This window comes from Nipponia nippon, unplaced genomic scaffold, assembly GCF_047370975.1.
Source record: "Nipponia nippon isolate SJK-2023a ecotype South Korea unplaced genomic scaffold, ASM4737097v1 scaffold_5, whole genome shotgun sequence".
NCBI classification, from domain to species: domain Eukaryota; kingdom Metazoa; phylum Chordata; class Aves; order Pelecaniformes; family Threskiornithidae; genus Nipponia; species Nipponia nippon.
The window spans coordinates 96,420,283-96,441,392 of record NW_028262369.1 but is presented as its reverse complement, the minus strand read 5'-3'; the positions used below and the strand labels follow the sequence as shown (position 1 = coordinate 96,441,392).

General features: G+C 42.9%; 1 protein-coding gene across 11 annotated transcripts in view; it reads left to right on the top strand.

The window, feature by feature from the left end:
• The first annotated feature begins 15,204 nt into the window (after nt 1-15,204).
• The window catches only part of QTMAN (queuosine-tRNA mannosyltransferase), a 186,824-nt gene continuing 180,918 nt past the window's right edge, over nt 15,205-21,110 (top strand). For 3 of the 11 annotated variants that reach the window (XR_015698760.1, XM_087731580.1, XM_087731586.1), the window contains exon 1: nt 20,380-20,691. The gene's annotated coding sequence lies outside the window, so the exon portion shown is untranslated. Of the gene's footprint in view, nt 15,269-15,608; nt 15,691-20,377; nt 20,692-21,110 lie in introns of those variants that run through there. The other 8 variants (XM_087731592.1, XM_087731591.1, XM_087731583.1 and 5 more) reach the window with 7 other exon arrangements.

Sequence of the window (21,110 nt, the reverse complement as noted above, 5' to 3'; positions counted from 1 at the left end):
TCTTCAGTAAAGATCTTCTTAAACACTTTTATTTGCAAAGGTTACTACGACAGCTATTTGGCTGAATATATTTTCAAAATGGGTATTTATCTTCTTCCACTGCTATTTGAATTCTTCTTTTTCTTCATGTGTGGTACCTAAAATATGAATTTTTATCAAATTTGGAAGGTGATTCATTATTTAATTTATCAGGACCATTCTGTTTAATTGCTACAATTCACCTCATCTTCTGCAGGGTATATACATCTTCCACCTTCACTCTTTAATTGACTGCAGTTTTATTTGCTGCACCTTTTTCATCTTATCTTAATTGATTGTGTCGTGACAGCTCCTTTTGAAATACCGGGCAGAAAAGACAAAGTGTTTTCATAGATTTCAAGACCATCATGGTTCTCCAGCCTACCATCCTGTCTGAGGCAGATCACAGACATTTACCGGTCTACCTCAGTTTCGAGTTATTGAGTCTGCAGCTCAGTCACTTGTGGTTGAGCTGGAACATATCTTCTAGGAAGTTTTCCAATTTCAAAGACTTCAAGTGACAAAAATTATCCCACATCCCATGTGTAGTATCCAAATGTTAAATTGCTCTAACAGCTAAATTATGTGCAATGTTAAAAAATTACACCTCATTTCTGATATAACTTTTTCAGCTTCAGTTTATAGACAGACAACCATTTTATGCCTGTATCTTTCTTGTGATTAAGAGGACTTGTAGAATTGTGTATCTTATCTTCTCTGATTTATTTAATGGGCTCAAATGCAGACTGAAATAAGTGGTATATAACTGCAAAAGTATTTTTTAAAAGATAATTTGAGTGGATAGTTACGAAGGCAGGTAGTGAACATACAGCTGTGGGGTTTTTTTTATATACACATATAGGAGGGTTACATATTTTTCTATACGTATGCTACAGGTATGGAGAAGGGACTAGATGCCCAAGTGGGAATTTCTGTAGGAAACCTCCCATACCAACACAGTTGTTTAAAGGCTAGTCAGTCCAGGGCATGGTTAAATTACTAACTCTGCTTCCTTCCTCTTCTTTGTCTTCTCGTGGACATCTTGGAAATTGGTCTCAGGTCTCAGATGGGTAAGGTGAACATGTTAGGTGTTTCTTGTAAGCATAGAGGGAACAGCAGGGTAGCAGAACTACAGGCTGCGATGGTACAGGCAGTGGGGAAATTACCAAACGCTTCATGAAAAGTCTTTTTTTTTTTATTTTCCTTAGTAGCTTGGCAACATGTAATTCTCTAGTCTCCTGAACCCTGTCATCTAAATTATGTTAGGATTCAAACAGCTAGCAGACTGTAAACAGGAGAGATTAGTCATCCTCAGATCCCCAGCAATACCATTTTGGAGAGAGGGAGAGTGGTTCCTGTACGACCCCGCACTGCTTACGTTGGGGTAGCAGCAGGGAAGAACATGGGAAAGTCAGATATGAGTGGCACTTTAGAAAAAAATTGAAAACATTTGTCAACACTGCGACCTACTACGTAATAGTTCATGAGTGGTGCTCAGCGCTGTCTCACAGATGCCCTTCAGTAGGATGAACTGGAGCATCACGGTCTAGTTAGCGGGAGACAGTCTGTTGCTCTATTTGAGCTGGATTCCCACTTCACCATGGTGACCAAGAGAGCTATATCTGATCTGCTATTCTGGCAAGGGCCTCCATCATTTTTCTGTCTTCTCATCGCAAGCCTCCTCATCAGAGTTTTCCAAGAAACCTCAATCACTGTACCTGACAGAGCTGGACTTCTTTCCAGCAAATGAACACAAGGACCCAATGCTGTCTTTGGGAAAATATATTCTTTCCTTCTGGAAGGTTTCCAAAGGGTAGGCTACCCCAGCAAACCACCTCAAGGACAGATAGCCTAACAGTAGCTGGCCTAAGGTTGTGTTTTCAATTTGTGTATGTTGAGTAAAATAGAGTATGCTAATGGGATGGGTAAAGATGAAGCCTTTCAGTACTTAACGGAGGCTTATAAGAAAGATGGGGACAGACTTTTTAGTAGGGCCTGTAGCGATAGGAAAGGGGTGATGATTTTAAGCTAAAGGAGGGTAGATTCAGACTAGACATAAGGAAGAATTTTTTACAATGAGGGTGGTGAGATGCTGGCACAGGTTGCCCAGAGAGGTGGTAGCTGCCCCATCCCTGGAAACATTCAAGGTCAGGTTGGACGGGGCTCTGAGCAACCTGATCTGGTTGGAGATGTCCCTGCTCACTGCAGTGGGGTTGGACTAGGTGACCTTTAAAGGTCCCTTCCAACTCAAGCCATTCTATGATTCTATGGTCCCATTTACATTATGCATTCGAGCACCGACTTTACAAATACGTACCAGACCACTTTGAAGTCGCCAGCTCCAACACTATGAGAGTAAGTTGGAGTGATGTTACCTTTAGCTAAGACAACCCGGCCTTGGAGGTACCGTAAGAGTCATCCAAGCCCCGTGCTATTGTTCCTGCTGCCGTGTTTTGTCTGGGCAGCCCAAACTCTCATAAACAGGAAACCGGAGACTTCAGATGATTTCTCCACTTGAATACAGATTGGTAGAAGTATTTGAGATTGCTGCCCTGCTTACAAACAAAACTCCTTTATATGAATATTCATAGGCAATTAAACTGTCGTGACTACTTAAGGAAATGCCTGGACTTACATATAGATTAATGAGCGTGTGTTTAGGCTACAGGTCTTGCTCCAGGAGCTACAGATATCAACCTCCTTGAGCTGCTAGCAGTCATGTTTTTTTCCTGAAACTCTTCTCCCATAAATACCAAATAAAACTATAGTTTATGCAATAGTCCCCGAGATATCGGTGGATCCAGATTGTATTTGTTTGCATGAGACATCTTTACAGCACTCTGGGGAAAAATCAGAGTTTCGAAACCAGAACATCTACCCTGAGACAAATCTGCTGAACTGCGGAGCCTTATTTCCTGACTTCCAGGTATTTCTTTTGGAGCGGCTACAGTAACACTTCTACATCGTTCTGAGTCACTCCTTGTGCATATGTGCACATTACATCCATTTTCTCCTGCGCTGACAGGACATTGCCAAACGATTTAGTTTAGATAGAGCTGGCTCTTCAGCATAATTTTTCACACACACATTTTAGCGCACTGAAAGCTGAATTCTGATTTACAACCTTCTTGGAATTTGTTTGTCACCGAGGTTTATGCTGAAGATGTTTTATTCATATAAAACAAATGCCTGACATTTGTTTCATTAAGATATTAAACTTGCACTCCGTTTGCTTTCACCGAAGATACCAGCCACGTAAAGGACTGCCAGGCCAGGCTCTGGCACAGGGATGGCTAAGAGACTTGGAAAATGGCATGTGAGCTCATCTTTTGCAGCTCTGACTAGGCAAGCCCTGTTCAGAGCCCTGATTCAGTGGCAATTAAACAAACCAGAAAAGCACCCAACCCCACCCTTTGCAGCTGGAGCTTTGTCTGAATGTGATAAGAGATCATTAATTTTCAATTTGACCTCAGCCTATAATGTTCAAGTGGCCTCTTTGTTCTCCTAGCGATGTTACAAGCAAGGTCTGAGTCAAGGGAACTGGAAAGGAAATATTAAAATAGTCCTAAAAACCTCTTTAGTCTTGTGATCTCGCTCCTCCTAACTTAACTGCGCACACCTTATCCATCGGACCATAACGGCTCCAGGACATGGATTTCCTCTTGGTTACTGCTTCTTTCCCAGAACAAACAACACTGGTGAACCAAGGCGACCAGTTGTGCAATGGTAATAATGACTATTGAAACACCGCAGCAAAAACATGTTGTGAACAAACCGGTGGGGCAAAGTTTATTTATATCAAATGTCTGCGTGTAACATTTGTAACAATTTACAGGCAGAATAGAAGCTGAAATTCACTGATTAAAGTGTTCACTGTGAATAGCTCGTACAGCTCTGAATTCAAAGACATATTTGAAGAAATTGTTATTACAATCCACTGCAAAAAGAGCTATTGTGAACCTATGGGCACATCAACAGCTGTCTATGGAAAATTATTATTATTAGAGAATAGAAAACGGCCTATTTTTAACAGATAATCCCAGAATCTGGGTTGAATTAGAATGAAGGAGAGCCCATCTTTCACATCCTTTTTCATTCAGGCATTTGGCAAGCCGAGACTTTACAGAATGTAATTTAGGATGTTTAAGTTGCTGTTTGTTACTGGTGGTTTCTCATAGTAACACCTCAAATACTCCAGCAGAGGACCTAGGGCTTGGGTCCTTCTGTAAATACACGACTACTTACTACAGTCCTTAGGTGCTTTAGGCTGCACGGTTTGGGTTCACAGGGTTGGATGCAAGGGTTGTCTTAGGGTTGTTTTAATGTGTTTTTTCTGCTTTTAAGCAAATCCAGTTTTCCATTGACTAACTCATGCTTTGTATTGAATCAAAACATGTAAATCTTAAGACTTCTCTTCCTCTGACAGAATTAACAGGATGGGATAGCACCAGAATTGGGACCAGCACTCATTAGAGACTTCATTTTCCCTTCTTCTCTGTGGATGCTCTGGAGGAAGAAATCCTGTTGGGGCATCGTCCCATCAAATATGAGGAAAAGGGATACGTAATACCTTGATTGTATCTTCAAAAACCTTCATGACAGCCTGAGACCTGCTCAGAAGCCTGTGGAGCTGCATGTGTCTGTGGCAGGCAAAGGACACCCTGTGCTCTGATGGAAACTCGCTGCAGCTCAACATGCATCTCAGCCCATCAGAAAGAAATCAAGAAAGAGGGTGCACAGAAAAAAAAATGATTTCACCACTGACTGCTGATGCTCTGCCCTTTCTGGAGCAGAAGATGACTCCATTTGTTCTGGCTCCATTTCTCAGGGTACCTTCAGAAGGTGCATGAGCTTCCAAAATGTCTTTCTGCATAAAAGAAAGGGAAGGGAGGTTGTAATACAAGCACAAAGAGGGGTCCCCATGCAGAAAGTTAAACTTCACGACTTCTTGAGATGTAAATTTATGTTTGCTCACACTATTTGTGTAAAAGGTGTATCCCACCCCTGGAATGCTATATGGCGCTTCCAGGGTTACTCTCCACAGCCCCACATTTCTGTTGCATGTTGGGGAGGGATACAGGGATGCACGCAGTCAGTCAAGTCAAGAAAGGCCTTGGACATTAAGGAAAGAAAAACGTGAACAGCAGTGGCATAATGACTGCTTGCCAAAATATATATATATATATATAAAAAGGGATTTCTGTTAACTAGCAAATTATAGGACATTAACATTTATTTTCCTGTATATGCAGACTTTAGGTTTTATACTCCAAGTAACTGACCTCAAGGAATATTTTCCCTATAGACATGAACCATTTTATGCAAGTTTAAGGGTATTGGAAAGGGAGGGATGCGGCTAAACTAGTTAACAAGATGTTTGGTGACTTCCTATCTGAGTCAAGCACAGAAGCTAATGAAAAAATGTTTGGATTTTTTGATGCTACCTATTAGACTTGTAGGTATATGCAGCCTTTCTGGGAAAAAAAAAATAAATTGAGTGTGAATTTGACTGAATTTCAGCTTCCTGATGATCTATGTTCAGACAATCAGGGAAAACAAGCAATATTATCTAGGTTCCACCACATTATGTGACCTACGTGAAGAGCTCAGGCAAATCAGGAAGAAACTGAGACCTGATAACACTTTACAAATACCCAGATGGGGAAAAAAATTACTGTGAAATACTTTTACAGACAAATTGTGATCTTGAGCAAATTTTCTGCTGGTCAGTGGGCAATGCTGAAACTTGAACCCACAGATTTCAAGTATTTTTGCACTTCTCAGCTCTGGTATTAATCTGCAGCAGCGCGTCAGCGAGCTGGTCCCTCTGTGCTGGAGTGATTATCGCTGAGCTGATGGATGGTACTGCAAATATTGCGAAGAGTTCTTCCAGATCTGCACTTTGTATTGCAGCTGTTAATATTTTTTTTATTGCTTTGTTTTCTTACCCAAATTTTAGTTGCCTGAATGACATATTAATTAAGCAAATTCAGAATTGGTTAATTCAACAACTGGAAGGCTTATATTTATCATTGTTCAGTAATACTACCCAAATGTCAGCTCTTAGTTTGAAAAATTCCTCTGAACTAGTAAACCAGAGAATAATAAAGATATTATAATTTTCTTTCACTAAAATAAACAGAATATTTTCTTAGTTAATTGTTTACATGTCTTACTCCTGTCACTTCTTTCCTTTCATCCTTATTTTTCTTGTTTTCCTTTATTCACATTTCATCTCTTGAACTCCTTATCTCTCTAATCCCTTATCCTTGATGTTCTTGTTTTATCTCTCATTCCACCATTTTATTCCCTGTTTCCTAAGCCTATCTCCCTTCCCATGCTAGGCTCCCCAGGCTTTAAATGCCCTCTGAACCCTTTTTGCCTTTCCCCCAGTTGTCTACCTTTCTCTTCTCTTTCATTTTTCCTTACAGCAATCTCCGCAGAACAATACTAGAAGTCGAGCTGGCAAGCTGACAAAAAAGAACAGTTGGAAAGAAAAGTTTACTCAAAGACAGGCACATTTCTTTAAAAAAAAAAAAAAAGAAAGAAATATCTATAGGAAGGTGTTGCCAAATCATCTGCTTTTTCAGATGTGAAACTTTTAGCAAGGCTTTCTGCAGCGCCGATGTGAGGGAAGGAGCAGGAAACACTATCAGGTTGCCAGATGACTTGAGGACGGTGAGGTGGGATTCTTAACTGCACGTGATAGCAGTAATTCAGGATATTATTCCTCATGTAAAAATAGCTATGCAAAATTAACACAAAGGCTTTGGTATAAAAAGATAAAAGCCAGGAAACTCAGAGGCTGTGCAGCTCTTTTTATCTCGTTTCATTTTGGTTAGGGGATTGCAGGGAAACAGCAGAAGAGATAGAGTGTTTACATTAAGGCATCTGGTCCAAGGTGTAGTCACGACAGAAGGTTATTGTATTCCTGCTTGTCAAGTGGGTGGGAAGAGGACCTGAGTGTGAAGGAGATGATCTTAGGCTGGGGACACACGGACAGAGATGGGAAACGAGAAAGGCAAACCTGGAGCAAGTCACGCAGCGGCAGTCACCTACAAATTAGCAGGCTGGATGTTGGACGGTGGGTCTATGAACACGAGAAAATTTCAACTGTGATTTATACAGGAGTACGTTTGTTACTGGGGGGGTAGAGTAAACCACTTCAGGCTTTGCATCATAGAGTCTCAGCTTTTTAAAAGCTTAAGGAAATGTTCTTTCCCCATTCAACCGACTGAAGCTGGAGCGGCTTCAGTTGGCAAATATCTATTAGATTGCATTGATTTATTCTGGATTTGAATTTCGCTCCTGGAAATAAAACGGTGATGTGAAGAGAGCTGTAGATGGGATTTCTATTCCCATCCCCACTATCCGAGCCGATGACCCTGAGCCTTGACTTGCATTCCTAATAGGATAGACCTTCTTTTGTAAGAATTCTTTAACACCTGTAGGTTACGCGTTCAATTAGCATCTATATCCTGAACCCAGCCGAGTTGCACAAGCTTTGAAAAAAGTAACAACCAAATGGCTAATTAGGTCAAATTTGGGGCCTATCAAACTTGACAGTGTCTGGCTTACATCACCGTGGATTTACATAATGGAACTTAACGGTGCTGAAGAGTCTGTTGTGTCAACTCTGATGACTCTATGGAAGGTTTTTTCCATAATTTTCTTTAAAACATAAAATATTCACTCAGAAGAATATCTTCTTGGTAACTTTTCCATCTGTCCTGTATAGTTCAGGGCCTATCACTGCTCATTACCTGGGCTACTAACAGAGCAGTGTTTCAATCAGTTATCTTATTTTTCAGAACTCAGTAATCAACATCAGCAACCAATTGTTTAACAAATTTCCTTTTTAAGACCAAAGCTATTTTTCAGCTAAACCAGAACTGCTTTTTCAACTGCAAAAGCCTGGGAGAGATGGCAAAACCATGAGGACTCAAGGTAAATGTCTCTGGTAGTCCTTTCCAGAGATACTATTTATCAGTGAGCAATAAAAAAAAAAACCCAAACAAACCAACAAAATGTTAAGTTAATAAAGTTTTATATTCTTACTGTTGCTTCCTCTGTCTTCTAGCAGCCCATCCTGTACATCAAAGGTCACAATGAACACAATGAGTCACTATCAAAACCCAAAGAATGCTTCGTGAACAATTACTATACATAAATTGCAGCCTGGTATTTCGTTTCTGTGCCAACTCACAGTAATACAGCCCATTTCCTCTTCATTTTTTTCCCCTGCAGCTTTTGTCCATAATAGCAAACAGCTTTGTTAATCTGCTCACAGAGCTTGAATTTATTTTTTTTTGGGTGTACTTATACCTTTGCCTTTTTGAGTAGTGGGCAGCAGTGGCACGAATTCTTTTGCTACAGCTCTTTCGGCTACATTTCTTTGGTGTCAGAGTTCACAATGACTCTTTAATGCCGCCAGGCTTTGTAGCCAAAAACATCATTAGGAATACTGAAAGGGTCCCCTCTGACACCCAGAATCAAAGTGCCCCCCAGAGAGAACTCAGCCGTACGTGAGCTCATGCTTAGCTCAGTGCTGTGCAGCTGTGAAACCTGTGTGGCTCCCTTAATACAGGCCATCACTGGGAGGCCTGGCCTCAGGACCCATTCACCCAGTTCAGAGGCAAACATGGTACCTTACACACTTTTCATACCATGCATGTGGGACGAAGCAGGCCTTCTGTTTGGAGTCTAAAGTATCTCCGTGATCGTCAGCCTTGGCATTGCGTTTCATACTGCAATCCCCACTTTTCCCACTTTTGGCAATACCTCGTGTCAATGACTCTTGCGGCAATCCCTTGCAAGAGAAGCAGAGACGTTCATTCGCCTGTATGGTTTAATATCTGAGAAATAAAAAAATCTTTGAAAAATTTTCTGCATAAATATCATGAAGACAAACAAAGGAGAATTGTTTTTCAGAAGGTACGATTTGTGGGTGTGTGCACATGTGCGCGTGCAATTAAGTAACGAATGCAAACCTAGATTTATATTGTTATTGTGTTATTACCTACGCACTCGAATTCTGCATACTGGTCAGTTTTTAAGTAGTCTTTTGGTTAATATTTATTGTCTTTAACAAGCAATTTTATGGACTAGAAAGTTGTGATGACAAGTAGCAACAACTGGCATTCTCTCAACAATTCCACAAAAAGAAAAGAGGGAAGTAAGATAATATCAGCCAGCTTCCTTCTGAAGAGGTTTGGTTAAATCAGAATTCTTCGTTTTAGAAAATTACAAAGCAAAATACTTCAGACTACTATTCTACCTAGCATGGGAGGAAGATAGTAGATATTTTTAATGTTCCTAAAATAATCACATCCTATTGTGCCCAGCTCTAGTAAAAGGTATATTGAAATAAAACACTGCTTTTTTTTGCCTCCTGCATTGTGAGAACCGTTCAAAGACCTTTTGCTTCAGTTCATGATAACAGAAGTAATCAAATGCATTTGAGGGATGTACACCATGGCTCAGCTGGCCATACGCTAAAACACAGGACTCGCAGTCAGGTCTGGGGCTTTGATTTGTCTTCAATAACATTCACATCAACTACTGACATGAAGGGGACTCCGAGAAGGGACAGTGACTGTCCTTATAACACACTTTACAAGTTTGGAGCCTACATTTTCATTCTTTAGTCTATCATTAACCTTATGTGTAAACTTGCATGCATTTACCCACACAATTTCCACTTTTCAATCTGTAAAAGGGAGATGGTAGCACTTACATATCTTTGGGGATTAAGATCTAATCCTGGAGGGGCTCCAGGCTGGCAGCTTTTTATACTTATAAAAAGCACCACTACAGCAATTGTGAATACGCATAAGTACCGACAGGCCCTCGCAAGATCGGGATATGTTTTTAAAATGCTATTCTGGGGGAATAATATTATCATGTACATCTTATAAATTATTAATTATTAATAAAAATGAAGTGTATTTAGCATCCTTGAGTGAAAGCTGCTATAGAAGGCTAATTCATAAATCTTTTTAGAGCCAAATTTCAACAAAGCATTGGTAGTTTTTGTACATTCTTGGTTGATTAATTCTGCAAACTTGCATATACACATTTAATCTCCATTATGCATATGCTTATACCTATCTGCGAATTACAAGTTGCATAAGCGCTGTAGAATTTGCATACATCCAAACAGAAGACTCACTTCTGCAGAAGGACTTTTAGAAATGTGACCTCTTCTAAGTTATACCAGGAAAATACAGAAAACTCGCTGTCACTTGTGATGTAGAGCAAAAACGGTGATGAAAGTGCTTGCTCGTGATTGAGAAAACAATACATTCTTTGGTCCTTCCATGCAAAGAAAATATTCCTGCTTTTTTTTTTCATTTTCCTTCTTCTCTCGCACTAACTGAATGTGGGTGGGAAACAGTAGAAACAGAAAGGGTCATGTTTGCTCCTCAAAATTTGAAGACGGTGTTTTTTTCCTTTGCCACAGATGCTCCGTGCTTATCAGTTGCCGTGTACTTCTGAGAGAGAAAAGAGAGAGAGAAATTGCCAATAACATTGGTAACCTTAAGTGTAGGCATGCATAAAAATTTGCTGAAAATTGGGTTGTGGTACATGTTCTTATTTTAGATCTGCCCTTGTTAACGTCTTTTTAATAAACAGGTGCATACACTTCCCCAAGCTGTCACTGTTGTTTGCTCAGTCTGCACACTTTATAAATTCACTAATGGAATAGACCCAGTCATCTTAAGGATCTCTGCTTTAATAAGCTAGAATCTCAAAGTTTTCAGGAAAATACTTTCTGGTAATATAGTTCTGCTGGATGCAAGCTTCACAAGGTTTGCTTTTAAAGATAAAAAAAAAGTGACACAATTTCACTTCTAAGTTCAGCACAATGTAATACAGAGTTTCATACGTGCTTGACATTAAGATTAGCGACAAAGTGGGATGGATAGAGGGAAAGGGAAACAAAAAGGTGTAAGAAAGGTGGAAAAGGCTTTTCTAGTGGAGTCTGAAACTGAGAGGATGCTCCCCACTGAGCGCCCGGATCACGGTGGTGTAGACTCAGGCTTATTTTCGCTAGCTCAGCGTCAGCCCTCCCAAAGATTCATTCCTCTCTCCACCTCTCGACCCAGGGCAGAAGAGCCCATCATGAGACAGAGGAGACACTATTTTTGATTCTTACCAAGTGGTGAAAGATTTTCAACTGAAATCTCCCACTTCCTTGGAAAGTGCTTGACTCATTAGGCTGCAATGCAAACTGCAGCCTTGCTCACTCAGAGAAGGGGCAGCTACAAAAGGCTGCCCTTCGGAAAGGATTTTACACGGTGAATGTCGAAGGGATGGAGGATCTTCCTCTCCATACTCTAGTCTTTCATTGCAACTGCAGTCTCCCAGGTCATTTAAAGAGTCACTGCAATTGTTTGCCATTGCTACTCCCTCAACACTGCTTGGGCAGACATGGTTGTGTTGATGCAAAGATTGTGTTGACTTAATTTGCAGTAGGTATTTCATGCCTGCAAAGAGCATAAACACCCTCCAAGCATTCCCTAGAAGGTCTAAATATCTGACTTTCATTCTGGATCCCACTAAGGGGACGGAACATTTACTGCTGCAGTGCAGGTCTTAACTTTAAGGAGTACAAACCTCATTGATTGTGTCCATCCCATGGTTCTTTGAGAGCAGCAGCTCTAAAGAAACTAATAGTTACAGTCAATGTATTAGAGAGATTAATACATTAATAATTACTTTGCTATTGGAATAGGTAAATAAGTTAAAGGTATATAATGAAGTATAGTTTCATCTCATGAGCTTTTAAATTGCATCGCTGGAGATCAGTGTTGTCCGATCGTAGACGGCAAACGGTAATTGCTGAAATTTCTTGTAAGTAATACCATGGGAAGAATTTCTGCATTTAGTTCTTTGCTGAACGTGTCAGTTTGATAGCCCTGGAGAATGTAATCTGTAATATTTATCTCCAGAGAAGTTAGGGGAATGAGAGTAGCGAAATACACTTTCCCTGTTGCATTGAAGTTATCGCTGTTCTTCAGGGTTGGATGGGTAACGTCAGGCTTCCATGTTTCACCTCGCCGTAGACACCACCAGTAGAGTAGCAACGGAGAAACTTCTACAATGTAGAAAACTCTCCCACTACATATTTGACTGAAAAAGCTGATATGTTAAACAAAAGCTACCTATGTTGGTGCCATACGGGGAAAATTTTAGCAATCACCAACCTGGTTTGCATTCAAGTCTATGACCTACATGTGCGAAGTCAACTAACCCCAACTAACCATTTTGCCTGACAAATCTGGTGGCCTTCTTTGATAAAGTGACCTGCTTGGTTGACATGGAGCGAGCGGTGGATATTGTCTACCTGGACTTCTCCAAGGCTTTCAATATGGTTCCTCACAGCCTTGTCCTGGAGAAACTGATGCATTGTGGCCTGGACAAGTGGTCTGTGCGGTGGGTGAGGAGTTGGCTGACAGGCTGCACCCAAAGGGTGGTGGTAAATGGCTCTTCTTCAAACTGGCAACCCATCACAAGTGGTGTCCCCCAGGCGTCAATATGGGGCCCAACGCTATTCAATATCTTCATAAGCGATCTGGATAACGGGATCAAGTGTAGCCTGATGAAGTTTGCAGATGATACCAAACTGAGTGGGGAAGCAGACACTCTGGAAGGGAGAGCCACCCTGCAGGAAGATCTGGATAGGCTGGAAGAGTGGGCTAACAAGAACCTTATGAAGTTTAACAAGGACACGTGTAAGGTCTTGCACCTGGGAGAACATAATGCAGGAGTGCAGCACAGCCTAGAATCCTCCTGGCTAGAGAGCAGCTCCGTGGAAAAGGACCTGGGAGTCCTGGTGGACAGGAAGCTCAACATGAGTGAACAATGTGCTGCTGCGGCCAAGAAGGCCAATAGGATGCTGGGTTGCATCGAAAAGGGCATCACCAGCAGAGATAAAGGAGTCATTATCCCTCTCTACTCAATGCTTGTCAGGCCACACTTGGACTACTGTGTACATTTCTGGTCCCCTTTATACAGAAAAGATGTGGACAGGCTGGAGGGGGTCCAGAGAAGGGCCACCAAGATGATCAAGGGTCTGGGAAGCCTGCCGTATGAGGATAGGCTGAGTGAGCTGGGCTTCTTCAGCCTTGAGAAAAGGAGGCTTGGAGGTGATCTCATCACCATGTACCAGTACTTAAAGGGTAGTCACAAAGAAGATGGAGGCTCCCTTTTTACAAGGAGTCACATGGTGAGGACAAGGGGTAACAGGTACAAGTTATTCCCAGGGAGATTCCAACTGGACACGAGAGGAAAATTTTTCACGATGAGAACAGTCAACCACTGGAATAATCTCCCCAGGGAAGTGATTGACTCTGCTACGCTGGGCACTTTTCAGGCTCAGCTGGACAGGGTGCTGGGCCATCTCATCTAGACCATGCTCTTGCCTAGAAAGGCTGATGATCCTTGAGGTCCCTTCCAACCTGGTATTCTATGATTCTATGATATATACACCCGAAGCTCTCCAGCTCTTAACAGGCTATTTTAACCTAGAGCTTTGCATGACTCCATGCGGTTATCAGTTGCACAGTGCCTCATTAGGTGAAGAACCCTTGAGCTGTGCTGGCCCGAGTCGCGGTGCTCCACAAGGAACCACACTCACGGTGCAGACTTCACCGCTAGCATTATTCTTTCTGGGAAAAAGGCAAAAAAAGAAAAACCCTTACAGCAGCAAGACTGGGTGCAGGACAGATAGAGTGATTTGCCATGAAAAAAGTTAGAGGGCCTCATTAGAGGCAAAGTTATTAGGCCAAGCAAACAGTTAATCCCTGTCACACAGAGGTAACAGAGTTGCCAGCCTTGAACTCCAAATTAAAGGCACTCTCTGAGCGCCAGAGAAGTGACTCTTTTTTGCAGCTTCCTCAGTACCATCCGTCTACCATAATGCTGTGGTATTTTTCTTTCTTTAAATTCTGGGCTCCAACTAATTACTGGCAGGAAGTGCCTATTTTTATGCCATTAGTATGCAAATGAGTGAGAAGTAGAAAAATATTCTAAAGGAACTGTTACAATATCTGTCCACAGATTACTGGCCAATTAGAACATGGGATTAGGGCTGCGGGACCCCAAAAGAGTATGGCCAAAGTCTTTCTGCTTGGGTGCCTCAAGTGTAATTTCAATGGGAACTGTATATACACGGTGCTTTTCCTCAAAAAACGGGAAAAAAAGTTCAAGCCTAAATTGCCTGCTTACAAATGAGCACTTCTACGCTTGAAAAATGAATGCCTTCACTTCCTCGCCTCAATTTTTCTATCCATAAATTGGGGATAAAACATCCTGTTTGTCTGCGTTCCAGCACACGCCGGGGGCGAATTATTCAGCCGGACTGAAGGTCTCCTCATCTCTCACCCTGTCTGACAATGTTTGAAGGATGAAATCTTATATTTGTAAAATTATTTACAATGTGAGTGATAAATACTAAAAGATTTTTCAGGTCTTACCACTTCTGCCTAGGTAAAAAAATAACAGGAAGAACTGCCTGCCTTATGACATTTTGGCATTTCCATAGCTTGATAGTATAGGAATTCAGAGGTGCAGGAGTGTGGAAAACTATTGGAAAACAACTTTACTAGGCTTTTTGAACCTAGAAAATTGTGAAACAAAATGCTGCATTATCCTAAGGGTATTTCTCATGCAAATCAGCCTTCTCAGCACTCTTTCATAATAACTGATTAGCCGGAGTAGGAAAAAAATACATAATTCCTCAAGTTACGGGTCTTGATGCTTCTCACAGCTGTACTCTTTGGAAATTTTGCTTTACCGCTCCATTAGATATTACTCATTTTGACTCCCTATTAAAAAAAAAATAGTTTACACCTACATACCAAAGATAACGCCATGCTAAACTGAGTCAGCGTGACAAACATTCCTGCTCTGAAAAGTTTTGCTGGCGAGGTTTGTGACTGGCTGTGGCCAGGGAAGAGGGCTCGCAAGCCGGGCTGTAACAGTTACACCTGCCTGGCCTCTCCCTGCAGTGACGCCACCTGAAAAGGCTTGATTTATCGGGGAAAAAACACACACCTCCTACTCATATATAACTGGTAACAGCCCTGATTTTCTCTCCTTTCACCTGCTTCTCTCAGAAAAACATCTTTTTTTTTTTTTTTTTTCCTTAGTCCACCTGGTGTGTGGTTGTTATTTATTCCTCCCACCCATCCCTGCGCTCTTTCCAGTGGCCCTGCCGCTCGCTTTGCGGCCACCACCGCAAACGGTTTGTTTCCCCTTCCATCACTCTGCTCAATTTTCTTCTTTTTATTCCCCGCTCCAGCAGCCGGGCCCCGGCCGGCGGCCGAGCTCCCGCAGGCCCGGCGGGGAGGCCTCTCCTCGCCCGCTCGGAGCGGCCCCCGCAGAGGGGGCCGGCGGCGGGCGGGCCCGGGCCCCTCGCCCCGCGGGCAGGGTGGGTCCGTCGGGCGGCGCCGGGCCCGGGGGCGAGCGGCCCTCGGCGGGGCCCGGCCCGGCCCTGGGTCGCGGGGCGGCGGGCGGAGGAAGGAGGGGGCCCGGCTGGCGGCAGGGGGAGGCTGGCTCTGCTGTGCGCCGAGGGGAGGGAGGGGCCGGGACGCCGGCGCGTCGGTGCCGACGGTCTCCAGGCGGGAGTGAGGAGGAGGAGGAGGAGGTGAGCTCCCTCTGGGTGGGGTAAGGAGCGGGGCCGCCCGAGCCAGGCAGGAGGGAGGGAAGGGGTCAGCGCGGAGCGGCGGGGCGGGCGCTCGGCCCGGGGCCGGGCGAGGAGGACAGCGGCGAGGGCCGGCGCTCGGCGGGAGGAGAGCGGGGGGGTCCGGCCCGGCGAGCCCCGCTCCGCTCGGCGCGGGGGGGAGGCGAGGGGAGCCGGCTCCTCGCCGCCGCCGGACGCGGGGCTGCGCGCTCCGCCTGCCGTGGCTCCCCGGCACCTGCGGGGCGGGAGGCGCTGTCGGGGGCAGCCCTCGCCCCGGCCCCCCCTAAGATGGCTCCGCGGCCCTGGCGCCGGCCTCCGGAGCGGGGAAGAGCCGCCTGGCCCCGCGGCGGCCCCCGCGGGAAGGGGCCGTTCCCCGGGGAGCAGCGGCTGCCGGCGCGGGGTGCCGCCTCCCCGGCGGCCCTAACATGGCTGCCCGCGCCTCGGCCCCGGGGAGCCGCTGCCGGGGCCTGGAGAGGCGGGCAGGGCCTGCCGCCACCCTCCGGCCCCGTCCCCCGGCGTCCTCCTGGGCCGCCCCCCGGGGGACGCGGGGCTGCAGGGCCCGGGGCAGCCGGGCAGGGGAGCGCGGCCTGGCCGGGCCTGGCTGCCCTCGGCCCGCCTCGGGGCGGGTGGCTGCGGGGGAGCCGCCGTCGGGCCGCGCCCGGCCCGCTGGGCCCCAGTCAGCCCCTCCGGTCCCTCAGCATGTCAAACGCGTGTGTGGGCGTTTTGTTCTGAAGACGCTCTTACTTCATTTGTTTTTTTGTTTGTAAATACAAGCTGTGCGGGGCAGGGACCGCTTTTCATAAGCAGTTATGAAGTGAGCTGCAAAATTTGAACCCAGTTTCATTCCAAGTGTCACTATAGTGCAATTAAAACATAAACATTAATATCTATAAATAGTTCTGCTGGTAAAACTGTCAGGAAAAATTGTAACCTTTGTGGTGGCATAGTGTCATGCTTTGTAGAACAAGGAAAACAAAACCATAAACACCTTCAATTTTGCAAAATGTGTAGATTTTAGGATTTTGTTTTTATTATTTTAAGCTAAAAATTCCACGTGACAGAACCCTTCGTAGCAGAGGAGCTGCTCAAATATACTTTGCGAACGAGTCCCAACTTTAGGGAAGTGTGTCTCAGATGAATGAGACTTGGCAGGTCTGCACAAATCTTTTAACACATGACTCTGTGATGATTGGAGTAGCAGACTGGAGGAAAGAAACCATTTGAGGTGCAAATGCATGCACTTTTTTTAAGAAGCGGGGGAAAGAGTTTGAAGCTTACTTCATGGTAGGATTTTCTGATTGACGAGAAGTAGGTGCGCATGATTCAGAGTTTAGCCCAATAGTCAGGTAAAGATGAGTAGCAGATTTTAGTGTGGCTTATAACAATGGTTTGGCATAATTAAATAGAGCTATTTTATTGGACTCTATTAACCTGGTTAACCTTAAATCTTAACCATGACAGGGTTTTCATGTAAAGAGCCTCCATACAAAGTACAATATTGAATTTTAATTGGAGCTTTCAAGACCTAATGTAGAGTGTATTCTTCTTGCTTCATCTTTTTTTTTTTTTTTTATTTCTTCTAAGTCCAGGGCGTAGTAAAATACATTGGAAGAATACTTTCTGACATAAGTTTAAATGTTATGACTCCAGATCGCATAAATCAATTAAAGGCAGGACTTTTTAATACAATGCTGTTTTTTTTTTTTTTTGATTTATATTCCTACTGCATATGAAAAGGTGAGGATCATTCTCAGTAGTGCAATACCTCAGTCTTGACAAACTTTCTGAACAGTTTCCCAGTCTGATTATTAGCTGGCCGGTCAACAGCAGTGGTAAAACTCAGGAAGCAAACCCACTGCCCAGCTCAAAGTGTTGGTGCTTTACAAATACGGTATACAATTCCTCCCTCCACTGATAAATGCACAGTTTGAATTCTCACGCAGTAGTATTGCTACAACTCCTGTCAATTATTCCGCTTGGAGTAGTGCAGTAAAGCCCTGTGAAGACAAGAACAGTGCGTAGTGGGTTGGTCTCGTCCCACGGAGTTTAGCCTGAAAGAGGGAGGGAAGGTGTTTGGCACGTGGGTCACTAATATGATCCCAGCAAACACGTCCTGAATTTTGGTCTTTTGGGGTTTGCCGTGAGTTAAACACCTGTTAATGAACCCCTGTGGATATCTGTTGCGTTAGGATCGGTACCAAGTGCGATTGGTACTGTTGCAAAAGTCGTGCTCGGAGCTTGCAAAGTGCTGGCGTTACAGCTGAAACATGTCACTTCTGCTGCTAAGTCACTTAGACTCTAATGTAAAAGTTATACAACTTCCTTAATGTTGTTTTAAAACTAAAATATAGACATATTTTAAAGACCTGTTTGGCTGGAGGCCCGTTTTAGAGTGGCCGGTAAAAGTAATAAACTATCCTCAAACATTTCTGCTCAATAAAATTTGAGAATATGAAAACAAAAAGTTCCAGGTTTAGCTTTTTATAAATGTTTTCTACAGCCTATGACTGCAGTGTTTGACGTTGCCTGTAGCTCAAAGAAGAGGCACGTGCCTTGAGCATTTTAGGCCTCTGGCTCCATCTACACCATGGACTCCTGTTATTTTCCGTTTTGAACGGAGCAGTGAAGGTTTATGGGCCCTGACCATTTTGCTGCACTGGTGAAAATTTCTAGGTAGGCATTTTTACCCAAAAAGAAAAAGATTTATATACTGCATTGTTTGACTTCACAAGATCGGAATATGTTTATACAGTACAGTCCGATATAGTTCAGATTGGGAGAGCCATTGAGACAAGACATTTCTCCTGCAGCTGTTGATGAGCAAATATTTCATGTGGAATTTTCTCTTGTATTAGCTCTTCCAGTTGCAAAGAGGAAGTCTTGTCCAAAGACTTGAGATCTTACCTGGTTAAATAATTCAGTTAAAGAGCTGCTCTTTCTGTATAAATTGGATTATAAACTATGTGTTCAGAAGAAACATACATAACATATGTGAACAGTTACTCCTGCATGAACAGAATTGTATTCTATTGTAAGGAAACACACTGAGAATATATTTTAAGGTTAGATTTTTCAGTGCTATTGGTATAAATAATGGGACCTTAATGTTGATGTCTCTGTTTGGGTGCTTCTGTGTACTACTGCTTGAGACGTAAGCCATTGTGTAGTGGGAGTAGTAACAAAAGCAAGGCAAATGATTTGTTAACTTGAACAGAGTGAGTATCTCATTGTCTGGGACTAGTTGTATAACTTATTAATATTGCTAATTTAAAAAGAAAATACAAAAGTGGAGAACAAACTCTCAATGTATATGCAGGGCCGTTAGGAACCCGTGCAGCAGGCATTTTAGAAATACTTTGGCTACCATGTTGTGGGTTTTTTTTCCATTTGTATGTGAGAAATGTTCTCTACCAAGTTTGTAAAGCGGGGAAAATCATCTTAATCTTTGGTGGCAGAATTGTTAACGAGGGGCTCCAGAGAGCCTGCCTTCCCCTGCCCCCAGCCATCGGTAAGCGGTGCAGTTAGCAGTGGTGAAGCGGTGCCTCAGTGCTGTAAGGACACATACCCCAGTGTGAATTTCACTTCCGAATAGATGTATATCAAAGTATGTCTTAAATGTACACCTTAGCTAGCCATATTGCTGCACGTCAGATGTGAAAGTAAAAATAAATGTGTGAAGCACCAGACAGAGCATGAAATCTAAATCTGAAAACCATGTCTCCAAACAGTCTATTATCCTAAATCCTGGACCCCATATATATGCATGTATGAGAGCATATATATGTGTTTTATTTTTGATCCGCAGTATTTCCTGTAGGCAAGAAATCAAAGATCTTTTCAAGTTATAAAGGACAATAAGTAGGGAAGCCAATATTTCAGATTGCTGATATTTTGGGTATGAGTAGCTCTTTGATGTCCGAATGAGAGCTGGAGGAATGTCTGAAATTAACAATAAAATATGTAAAATTAAGGATGAAATGTAGAACTTGGAGGAAGGCAGGGAAGGCCAGGCACTAAGTGCGGTTTGTGGTTTTTTTTTCCCTTGAATAATTATTTGTTAGAGTTGAGACACAGAAAGAACACAAACAGTTGAGACACATAAATCCCAAAGTAAGTTAGTGCCCTGTAAGAACCTTTGATTTAGATATTTGCGTGTGTGTGTAGGTTTACATACAATCAAACATATGTGCGAAATTCAATGCATATGTGATTAGCAGAAGTTTTCTCATTGGCACTTTGGATGCAACTGGATTTAATATCATCTTCATACCTTAATTTTGCTGTTATAAAAGATTGTTGAAAAAATTGTTAGGTTGAAAAAAAAAAAAACGCAGAATATAATCAGTTTGCATCTGAAGACATCTTTACGTATTGTGTCTATAGAACAGGGCGACCAGCGTAGCTTCACATGCTGCTTTCCAGTTTTGTTCCAAGATTATTTTTGGGCAGTCAGATGCCATGTTTGTGCAACAGGTTGTCTGTGTTAATGATGCTCAATGGTACAAGTATGATATTGCCATAAATGCTGTGGAAATGTTTTCTTCTTAGAGGTACAACAGTAGTCCTTAAGGTTACTTTGGCCATGTCTCTGGCAACGGAAGACTTGTGGTGATCATGGTCTTGAAGAATAAAATACTGTCCAGAGTGCAAGATTTCTTTCATAGTCATTATTAGAAGGTGTCATTGAGGGAAAAAAAAAAACAACAAACCCCACATCCCTTAAGTTCATGCCTAAGTAGTTGGATTGAGATTTAATATGATGCAGTCTTTTATTCCTTCTCTGGGATGGAAGATTTACTGAATTGATGTTCCGTGATGGGCATTACTCACCCTGCCAGAATTCAGTGGTCAAGTGTGTTGGAATGAAGGATGAAGACCTCGCTGCTGCCGTTCTGTATTTTTCTCAATCTGAAAGACAAAGAGAAGCTGCTTCTTCAGAGAACTGAGATTTTTGGTTCATCCTCGTAAGGCCTAATAAAACCTAGGTAATAGCAACAGAACTGTTATAAAGCCACTGTATGGAAGAACTTCCAGAATATGGCAAAGCTTTGTGCATATGTGCAAGAGTAAATGTATGTGAATGCTGAAAAGTCAGAATGGAGTGATTAGATAAAGCAGTGGTGGTATGTGGCTGTAGTGGCGGAACATTTGGGAGAAAGAACAGCGAAGATAGCTCTATTGCTAGAACTAGCTCTTAGAAAAATATCCTCTTCCTGTTCTTTCCAGCCAGATTGGTTTGGAGGAAAAAAAAAAAAGCCTGAGTTGTGCATTAATGACGTTATTTTGGATTATTTGACAATGTAGATCTTGGTTCTGTTTTCATAGTGGTTTATTTACCGATTGACACCTTTGTAAATAAAATAGGAATAAAGTTCATGTTGCATGGTGGAAAATAAGGTATTTT